Genomic DNA, 11,292 nt, shown 5'->3' on the forward strand with positions numbered 1-11,292 from the left:
TCAGGGTAAGTCAGTATCTTTGGTTTTTCTCTTCGTCTTGAAGATCTCCTCACTTCATGCTAATGTTGTTCTGTTGCAGGTTCAACTACAGCTCCCTTATTCAGCTCTTGGCCACTTGAACTCGCCTCTTGCCAAGGTCCTCCTTCACTCCGAATTAATGTAACTCCTGACTCTCTTTGCATATTCAAGGCAGGTGAACTACTTGGTTCATTGACTTTTCCTTCCACAGGTTGGACTTTGGGACTTGCAGGTAAATTATTTCTCACAGAAGGTTAAGTCATCTGCAGTGCCTTGATTTACCAGCAGACTGGTGTCAGATGTAGCTTCATTTGCATTGTACTCCACAAATCCTGTATAGAACAGTCTGACAAAGGACTCATCAACAATGTCAAACACAGGCCTTTAACAATAGACAACCTCCTCTTCCTCAGAAACAGGGAACACTGCTTCCTTTTCAGAAGTCTCGCCTGCCGTGATCTCTATGTAATGTTTAAATGGGTCCAGCTTGGATCTCAGGACATACCTTAAAGACAGGCAGGTCACCACTTTGACTCACCACTACATAAACCGCTCCCTCCCATTTGACCGCAAGTTTGTTTTTTTCCTTGTATGCGTACATTCCTTACAAGAACTCTGTCTCCCTCTTTCAATTGTGATACTGTTACACGTTGGTCATATCGAGTTTTTCTTCGGTCTGCCATTTTCCTTGAATTCTCCATTGCTATTTTGAAACTTTCCTCAAGATTAGATTTGAGGTTCTTTACGTATTGGAAGTGTGGCACTTCCCTTCAGAGGCAACTGTGATGGATTTTTAATAGATAAGATAGTAAACTATCTTTTAAACTAACCATGATTCTAACAATTCTAACATATAAACCTTCCCCTTTAGGTCTAACATTCTAACACAATGTACTAAGACGTTCTGTTCTTTGGCTAAATGTATGTTTCCCCTTTGGCGAAAACTCGTGACTTTGGTTGTGTGAGTGTAAAAATAACAAATACGGGAAATGAAACTAGACAGATGTCTAAACTTGAAACCTTGTGATTATTAAGTAATCATTTTGCTTCTACCTAGTAACAAGAGGGTTTGCATATGAAGAACCAATCAAATTGTTGGGAAATTATGTAATGTATCAAGGAATTTTCGCCATGCTCCTTTTCGATAAAAACTGTTGTATTCATGTTCGCTGGTGGGATTCTCTCTAAAATTTGACTGAGATCCTTCGGCCGTGCTTCTTCTTGGGGGAGATTCTCTGAGAACTGCTCAGGAAAACTCTCCCGGCCGTGATCAAAGCATTAAGAGGACATTTGCTATTATTATATATTATATGCTAGAGGTCTGTCTATTATTGCTTGCACAGCAAGTTAGTTAAAGGAAGAAGTTAGGGTAAGGAACTCAAAGCCAGTTGTCGACTGTAGATGCAAGAGCTAGAGTATAAAGATTATTGGGTGTCGATTGTAGACGCCCCAAATATAATTATTAAGTGTCGACCGTAGACGCTTGGGTGTCGACAGAGATGCCACAGGTAATTAGGTTCCAGGTACAGTACGTAGTTAGGTTTAGGGAAAAATCTACCACACAACCCAGAGGCTAAATCATCTAGGATGGCGTCTGAACATTAGTTTGTAGGGGCTACGCTGTCGTTGCAACTGCCTCACTTAGAGGAAACTAGACAGCTAGCTAACAAACACACATGAAGCAGTTTATCCTTTCCAGAATGTTTACTTGTGTGATCCTTTTTCTTTTGTAAAACTGAAATACAATAAACAAGAAATGAAATTACAACTTGTACATTAATTCGTTTGATATAAATATAAACGCGTGCACTACAATCTGCACGTGCGTATACAAGTGATAGAAAACTTCCTTACATTTTCATATCGATCACAAACTTATTTTCAAGAGGTAATATTATGTTACCACATAACACTTTTAAAGATCGTTTACAAATAGTAAATAAACTTACAGGCATATCTTTCTCCAAGGCAAAGACTGTTTGTGCGTCGAATTGAAATCGATGCTGTAAGTTGAACTGTTGCCGATCTAATAAATCAACACTGCGTGTACAGAAAAATAACAAACTGCAATACTGACAATGGCCACTAGGTGGCGATCATATACCATGACCAAATAATAGGCAGAACACTCCTCACCTGGTATAAATTGTTATAGCCTACCATTGTTAGTTTTGTACAATCACATTTTGTACGTTTACCAATTTATCAAGTTATTTCTCACAAGACAGAAGAACAATTACACCTGAGATTGGTCTAAGATATACTTTAGCAGTTCCTTGTTTAATTATTTTCACTTCAATTTAGCGAATTTTCCCATCAGCACTTGGAATGACCCTTGTAACAAGTGAAGTCCCATTGGCCACTCGTTGCGTTTTACTTGAGAGTCCTTCAACAGCACAACATCTCCTTCTTGGACATTTGGTTTTTCGTCTGTCCATTTCCTCCGAGTCTGAAGTGTAGACAAGTATTCTTGTTTCCAACGTTTCCAGAATGTATCTGCAAGATTCTGAACTTGCTTCCATTAATGCTGAACTCTCCAGGTGGTGCTGATACTGCGCAAGCCTTTTGAGTTAACAACATCGCTGGAGTAAGAATCTCTGTTTTTTCACAGTGTGTTGAAATAGGAACCAAGGGACGTGCTTTCATTATAGCTGCTATTTCAGCCATCAGCGTGGTAAGAACCTCATTTGTAAGTCGAGTGTTTTCTAACAGCATTAGAATGCGCCTGGCTATTCCTATCATTCGTTCCCACACTCCTCCCATGTGAGATGAATGGGGAGCATTGAATGTCGTTTACAAATAGTAAATAAACTTACAGGCATATCTTTCTCCAAGGCAAAGACTGTTTGTGCGTCGAATTGAAATCGATGCTGCACGTTGAACTGTTGCCGATCTAATAAATCAACACTGCGTATGTACAGAAAAATAACAAACTACAATTCTGACAATGTATACCATATACAATACAACATATACCATGACCAAATAATGGGCAGAACGGGCTAAAACCACTGGTTTCATTCCGAGTGCAATTATATGCGTGAACTAGGTGAAGGATTGTGGAATCCACTGCTGCTTCAACGTATATCGAATGAGTGATTTTAATCAAGGTATCAATATTTTTCATTCTAAATATCAAATGAGTAGAATGACTTCTCTAAGCTTATGAGATTTTACTTCATTATAGTAGTTACCAGTGTGATTACTGAAATGTTCTTTTCATGTATTCTCTAATGTCTGTATTTGATATCTGAGAGGTGACTGAGGGTCTGGCCAGGAATGCAGTAACAGTGCTTGCTCATTTAGCCCGGCTTCCAGAGATCAAATATGGACTTGTTTTGTTTGAGAAAGGTCTTCAACATGTGTTAAAACATATATCTGTTGTTCTAGCTCACCATGACAGCTATAGGTCACAAGGGTCATTGGAACCAATAGTTTAAGTAACTATTAAAGCATTTACTTAAGTATTACATAGTATTATATTACAGTGTCCTCTCACTAAGAGAAAGAACATGTTATCTGGATGTTTTGGGAAGAGTCTCCTGTTGATAGAGCTGACCGAATCAACCTTGAAGAAGCTGTGTGTCTGTCTGTGTGTTAGTATTCTTGGTTACAGGTTAAGGAACAAGTGGCATTATTGGAGATTGACTGACTTGTTTTCTTCGACATGCTGGTGCCTAGACACAGTCTTGTGAACTCGGAGGGCCACTCGTACCTAACTTAGGGTCCCGTTGGCAGCTGTACAGACTATGGAGATGTGCTACTGCCTATTAGTCCATGTGTGGAAATTTACCATGTTTATCTATTCCTTAGCCAATCAGAATCATTCAACCTGAAAGTAATGATGTAGCTTAGACCTTGATGATGGGTATAATTATTGTGATCTTTGTAACTGTAAGGGGGGCGGCCTACAATCTGATGAAACTGCAAACTATCTTCAGTAACTTTTCTTTAATTTATTATAATTCTGACTCTTGTTTTAAATTGACTGCACTTCTAACTCCTGGTCTTTATTAATTATATCTGGTCCTTGTGTTTTTAACTAACTGTAAATTCCCTAACAGTTAATGGAGGAGAGTGCACGGGCAATTATTCTTCGGTGATATCCGTGGCTAATCAACAAACAAGGAAGGAAATTTTACTTTTATTTTTGTAGGACTGTCTGTGTGGAAGAGGTTGAGAGTAGGGGGGGTTGATAGTTTCACTCAGAAGTGAGTGGATATACACAAGGACCAGCGGGGTGCTGGGTACGTATAAGTGTACTAAAGTCGTTTGTAGCACAACAGACACACTGAGTGGAAGAACGAAGGGCCTGTAGTGAGTACAGGCCGTACATAAGGTGTAGGCACCCCCACTAGAGCAGAGTGTAAAGACACTTAGAGTAAAAGTAAAATCAGTGTAATAGCCTTAGTGTAAAATCGTGAACCTGACTCTTGATTTCTCTCCCCCTTTCAGATAGTGGTACCCTGAACTAAGTGATTTAGGCAGGTAGGGATTTAGGTATTAGATGAGCTAAATAAAATAAATAGAAATAGGGTTGTTTGCCAGGGATGTATCTGGAATGATCCTGAGAAAAATAAAATTTGTGACCCAAAATTGGCTTGGACCAGTATATGTAACGCTGTGATTTTAAGTATACTTTGCAGTTTCATCACTCAGAAGCCAAGCTGTGTTCAGAGTTCACCGCCTCCATCTCTGCTGTTATAACTTCAGGTGAGTTTTAACCGTGACTAAAATATGCCTGACAAATTGAGTAACTTGATCAGTCCTGATACAAACAATGAGACAGATGAGAGCAAACACTGTAAGCAGCTTTGCTCTGAAAGCCCTCACTTCAAAGAAATTTGCAGAAATTATTAAGAAAATGGTTAGTCAGGGTTTTGATTCTGATTGGAAAGTTAAACAACAACTTGACTGGCTACAAACAAAGAAAAAAATAAATAATTTCTAGCCGTTTGTGCTTATTAATGGATTTGTAAAATGGGTGGGGTACCATTAACCCACAAAGGAAAAATACCAGAAGTAACAGAGGGATGGTACAATTTGATTACCAAATGTGATGGTTTTGAAAAAGCAGATAGCACCATGAATTGTAAGTCACTGCCTGTTATATCTGCCCCCGCAAGCTCTCTTCTCAGACTGTTCAAGCAGCTGCTGCTTTGGGCACCGCCCCACAGACTGAGAACCAGACTGAAGCACGTAGGGTGCTGAATAACATAGAATGTTACCCGTAAGAAAGGGCATATGGCTCGTGACTGCTACAAGAAGATGTTAAAATGCCATGAGTGTGGGAAACTTGGCCATATTTGCAAATATTGTAAAGGGAAGAAAGAAACTAAAGAAAAGAGATTCCATTCTGTCTGAAAAATGAATTAACTTGTGAAACTGAGAAAACCGTTAGGTGAGGATTATAGGGGTTAGCAGCCTCCGGTTCCTGTGATAACACTGATCTTGGTCCTTTCATTCATAAATAGTATCAAAAGTCTGTTCCTGTCCCTCTAACTTTTGTAAAACTCTGGTAATGCTTATTTGACTGAATGGGCTGGGGTAAACACTGTAGGCACGATAATTGGTGTTGATATTGTGAAAACCCCTCAAAATATTGTTGAGCGTTTCCGTGCAGCTTATGAAAATGAATGTGCTGCCAATGATGATAATGATGAAGATTACAATTCGGCTATTGTGACTGAATCAAATGGAATCTAAATAATACAGAGACATACATTCCTGATTGGGACACTGTGCAGTAAGTTGGAGCTGTTTCAGTGATCAAACTATAGGCAAGGTGTCTGCTGCTGTAGTTGAGACACAAATCCACCAATTGTGGTCAGCAGGGCCATTTAGCCTGTAATTGTAAATACCCAATCAGAAGGTGTAAAAAACAAAAACAAAACAGTGATAGTAACAAATTTCTGGTGTTAATGTGGGTTTGAAAGAAGATCAGTGTTTAATATGACGATATTAAAGTTTTCGTCTGAGAAAGAACAAGAGATAAAAATAATGTCAGAAGATTAAGAATCCTTTTGAAGGAAAGATCTATACTTTTTTTGTGAATGGATAAATACAGGTTGATGTAAAATTACAGACAATGACATCAACACATATGAGTTGCAAAAATATACAAAGATGTTTATTTGAAAACGCATGTAATTTCTGGCAAAGATGTCTTAAGCTGGGCTAGAGTCAAAAGATAGTAGGTATAAAGTCTGATGTTACAAGTTTATGAAAATGCAGTGTACCAGTCCTGAATGCCTCAGAGTCTCTCTCTCATTCAAAGTCAGCTAAAAGCTGCTATCTAAGCCTGTGCCATAAGTGATATGCTATTTATAGTAAAGCACAGTGTTTCAGTTGAAAATTATCGACACAGAGATGTTAAAAGAAATCATGCTCCAGGCAGTTCAGATTTTATACATTTAGAGGCCTTTAAATTTAGAATTTTTTTGGGTCTGTCTCATTTTAGTCTCCACCATGATATAGGGCTGATGGCTCTGTCTACAGATGAAGCAGTATACTGAATGGAGTATAATCTCAGCACTGATATTTTGCTGCTTTGAAGATGTTTAACAGATTTTAGTGATTAAATACTGCTGCCATTAACCTGTCTACATGTTTTAACACTATTAAGTCAAGTCAAGTCAAGTCAAGTCACCTTTATTTATATAGCGCTTTTTACAATACAGATTGTATCAAAGCAGCTTCACATTGATAACATGAAAATAATACAACAAAGTTTGTTTCTAGAAGAAAATTGTGTCATCGTCCACCTTAAGTAAGGCAGATCAATAATATTGTTGAATATTAAATGTCCCCAACTAAGCAAGCCAAAGGCCAAGGCAACAGTGGCAAGGAACCAAAACTCCATCAGGTGACAAAATGGAGAAAAAAACCTTGGGAGAACCCAGGTTCAGTCGGGGGCCAGTTCTCCTCTGGCCAACGAGCGAACAGTGTATGATTATGATCCAGGCAGCATTCCGGGTCAGAAGTCCGATTGGTCGTGACGATCAGGCCTTCACAGGGCTGATGAGGCTGGCACTTCAGGGATGCGTCATGGATGGGTGTAGGTGCAGGTCCACCATCTGATCTGGATACGGCCGGGGTCCAGCTGACCTCAGTAAACAGGGAGAGACTGGTTGGAACTTCAGGACTGCGTTGTCATCATGTCCAGGCACAGGTCCTTCATCGGATCTGGATACGGCCTGGATTTGGCGGACTGCGGTAAACCTCGGATAAACAGAGAGACTAATATTAGCGTAGACGCCATTCTTCTTATGATGTAACGAGTACATCAGGATTTATGGGAAGTGTTCCCGGTTCCGGCTGACCTAAACTGTGCAGCCTAATATTGAATTATAGAAGTCTATAATGTGTGATGTGTATGCTAGGTCAAAGAGATGTGTTTTTAGTCTAGCTTTGAACTGACAAGTGTCTGCTTCCCGGACAATATTAGGAAGACTGTTCCAAAGTTTTGGTGAAATAGGAAAAGGATCTACCGCCAGCAGTCGATTTTGATATTCTACACTGTTAGACCTTACCAGGTTTTTTTACAGTAAAAAACTGGCAACACTGTTGCCAGTAATATACTGTTAATTGTACAGTTCTTTACTTTAATCTACAGTGTGTTACTGTAAAAATGGACTAAATTAAAACCTGAGTTAACTAATTTCACTTGGAGAAACCGACTGCCTTAAATTGACCAACTATCATTTAAATGTATTAACTAAAATTTATAATGCATTAATAATGTGAGCAAATTATTACTGTGAACTTATTTCATTTGAGACCACTAAAAAACTATTGAACATAAAAAGATTTCCACTGGATCAGCAACTACACAGTGACCACCTATTAAATAAAGCAACATGCAGCATATCATCAATGTTTGTAGATCTTCTCCTGGACTGAAGCACAGGCTACTCTTCAGCACAACGGTGACCCAAAAAACTCAATTTTACAGTAAATTATACCTGTTTTATAACTTACAGTTTATTACTGTTTAAATACATTTTGTGGGTGTGTCTTTTTATCTTACACTGTTAACCCTTTCAACCCCACAGGAAAATCCACACTACAAAGAGTAAAAGTAACATTGAGACAGTGTTGCAGTGAGATAATTAAGAGAATATGTAAGTGATTGTTGAGCATTAGTGATGAACACCTGCACAATCAGAATCACTGAATTAAGGAAAGAGAAACACAAGAACAGAAAATAGAGAAACACAAGAACTACAACTGACTTCCAGCCATTACACATTTTTACACTTATTAACCAGTATGAATTTATTTCTGTCATAGATCTACAAAAGTTGTTATTAAGATGATTAATTGAAAATGTTTGGTTTGAAGTTACCATTATAAAGATGTTTAGTTTGCTTTAGTTGGGATGCTGACCCTTGCAATAGTATTAGTTTATCAATTGGTGCTTGAACTGTGTATTTGCAGGTCACACTTGTGCACACATGGTTTGTGAATGATTGTGGTTTTATTGATTATGATGACAAAATCATCATATAGCCTGTTCATTCACTAAGTCTCATTCAGTTTTTAATCCTGAATCAAAAGTGTTACAGTGCCACGCTGTGAAACTACAGCAATGAAGTACAATGATGATTTTTTTTTTTAACACATCACGCACAACCTAAAAAAGAAACAGATGTATTGTTGAAACACAGAGATATCAAAAATCTGCATATGTCTCTCATCAATGGTGGCAGTAATTTATTTTTATTTATTTATTCCTGCAGCAATGCATGCTGGGAGTTTTATACTATCCTGGAACCCAGGATGCATTGCGACATGAAACTTTTTATTGTCACCATTGTTGAGATTCATATGATTATTGTTGATGTCTCTGTGTGTCTGAGTCAAGCAGTTTAAAATGTTTTAAAGCACTATATTATTTCAATATTCTTCAGAATAACTGATTACAGAAACATTGCTGTATTTCATGTTGTAGATTAAAAGACATACGATAAATATGAAATACCCATGAATCCAAAGCTTATACACTGGTTAAGATCAGAGACTGACATGTCCAGGATGATTATGTAATCATCACAATGGTTGAAAACACCTTATCATCTTTCAATTGACTTTTTCTTACCATAACAAATGTGTTTTATAAACTCATAGTTAAATCAGTCAGAGAAAAACTGATATAATAAAGTCAATGGTTCAAGAGCCCAACTAAAACAAATACCGATCTCCATCATGGTGATAATAACTATTATTTTCAGTAAAATATCAACAACTAAATATCTATTAATTCTCAACAATAACTTTTGTACGAGAGAAATAATGTTAAACTGGTTTGTAAACTGTTTTCATACTCAGTGTTGCTGGAAGTCAGTTGTAGTTCTTGTGTTTCTCTTGTTTCTGTTCTTGTTTCTCTGTCCTTCAGTGATTCTGCTTATCAGGTGTTCATCAGTGTCTCAATTCACTCACTTCTTTTCATTCACTCTGTCAAGTGGACCATATTAGTGAACTAATGTAGGGAATAGTGAATGAGGGTATAGGGTGTGATTGTGAAAACAGCCTCTGAGTGTCGATTTTGATCACTGTTAATTTACAGTATATTCCTGCAGGCTATTTTTTTTTCTACGGTATATTACTGTTTTAATGGAAAATGGTATGATATTGTCAGAATTTGGCCTTTTTTTACAGCAAGGGTTAACAGTGTAGGTATTATCAACTAGCCGGAATTTTGAGATCGCAATAGACGTGAAGGACTATAATGCGTTAAGAGCTCGCTCAAGTACAGCGGAGCTCAACCATTTAGTGCTTTGTACAGTGGGGAGAACAAGTATTTGATACACTGCCGAATTTGCAGGTTTTCCTACTTACAAAGCATGTAGAGGTCTGTAATTTTTATCATAGGTACACTTCAACTGTGAGAGACAGAATCTAAAACAAAAATCCAGAAAATCACATTGTATGATTTTTAAATAATTAATTTGCATTTTATTGCAGACATAAGTATCTGATCACCTACCAACCAGTAAGAATTCCGGCTCTCACAGACCTGTTAGTTTTTCTTTAAAGGTAGGGTAGGTAATCTTTTTTCTAAAAAAAAACATTCCAAATTTGTTTAAACTGTCTTTATATACCAATACATAATTAAAATGTAAGTACTCTGAAAAAGAAAATATAAAAATCGAGTGACTGTAGACCTTTTAATCTGCAATAAACACAACTCATTATTTCCATTCACTCCCACCCCCTCCCTTCTGAGCTCCTTCCAAAGCCACGCCCCCAAAACACATGAACGCGCGACGCCAAACGCTCAGGCTCAGCTGGAAGACGCATTTATTACCTGAGACGAGTGGAGAGGAAGGAGCGCAGTACATACAGTGACATCATGTCAGAATCACATGTAATAAAATACCTAACTTTATCACTATGAATATAAACAAATAAGATTTCTTTTAGTACTCACTATCAAGCTAGCATATCGATAATGGAAAAGTTTCATTCGGTAACGAGCTATATTTATAAGGCAAAACTAAAAACAGGTTGCATTGATACACGTTTTTCCATTACCATCAGTTACACTGTGATGAAGGTGAATTTCGTGTAAGATTCATAACATATACGGTGTTTTGCATGTAAGAGTTTCCATGATGAAAACATTGTTGACTGAAGACTAACATACACTCCGAGTCCGGAGACAAGTACCGCATCGTCGGTTCGAGGACAGGTCCGGGGTTGAGGGCGAAGCAGAGGAGGTCGTTCAAGAGTGCGGGCAGGGTCCGAGGAAGTAGTTTTTGCCTTGTTTGCCTTCGCTGACTGCATGCAGGTGCTTTGAGCTGAATATTTCCGGAACGGTCGGTGACATGTGATGAGTGCACGCAGGGCAGCGCGCGCAGTGGGGCTCGGGCACGAGACATGAAGGCATCTGATTGGTTCTTTACATTCGCACCGAATGGCAGTGATTGGTCAGAGTTTTTACTGTCCTGCAGCTGCTACAGAGGTCTGATTTTTTTCATTCCTTTTTCTAAACACATAATGTATTGACTACTATCAGGATGGAATGACCATTTCACCCAGTATAAAAAAAAGTGTTTCTGAACAGGATTACCTACCCTACCTTTAAGAAGCCCTCCTGTTCTCCACTCATTACCTGTATTAACTGCACCTGTTTGAACTTGTTACCTGTATAAAAGACACCTGTCCACACACTCAATCAAACAGACTCCAACCTCTCCACAATGGCCAAGACCAGAGAGCTGTGTAAGGACATCAGGGATAAAATTGTAGACCTGCACAAGGCTGGGATGG

This window comes from Rutilus rutilus (assembly GCF_951802725.1).
Source record: "Rutilus rutilus genome assembly, chromosome: 4".
Lineage (NCBI taxonomy): Eukaryota > Metazoa > Chordata > Actinopteri > Cypriniformes > Leuciscidae > Rutilus > Rutilus rutilus.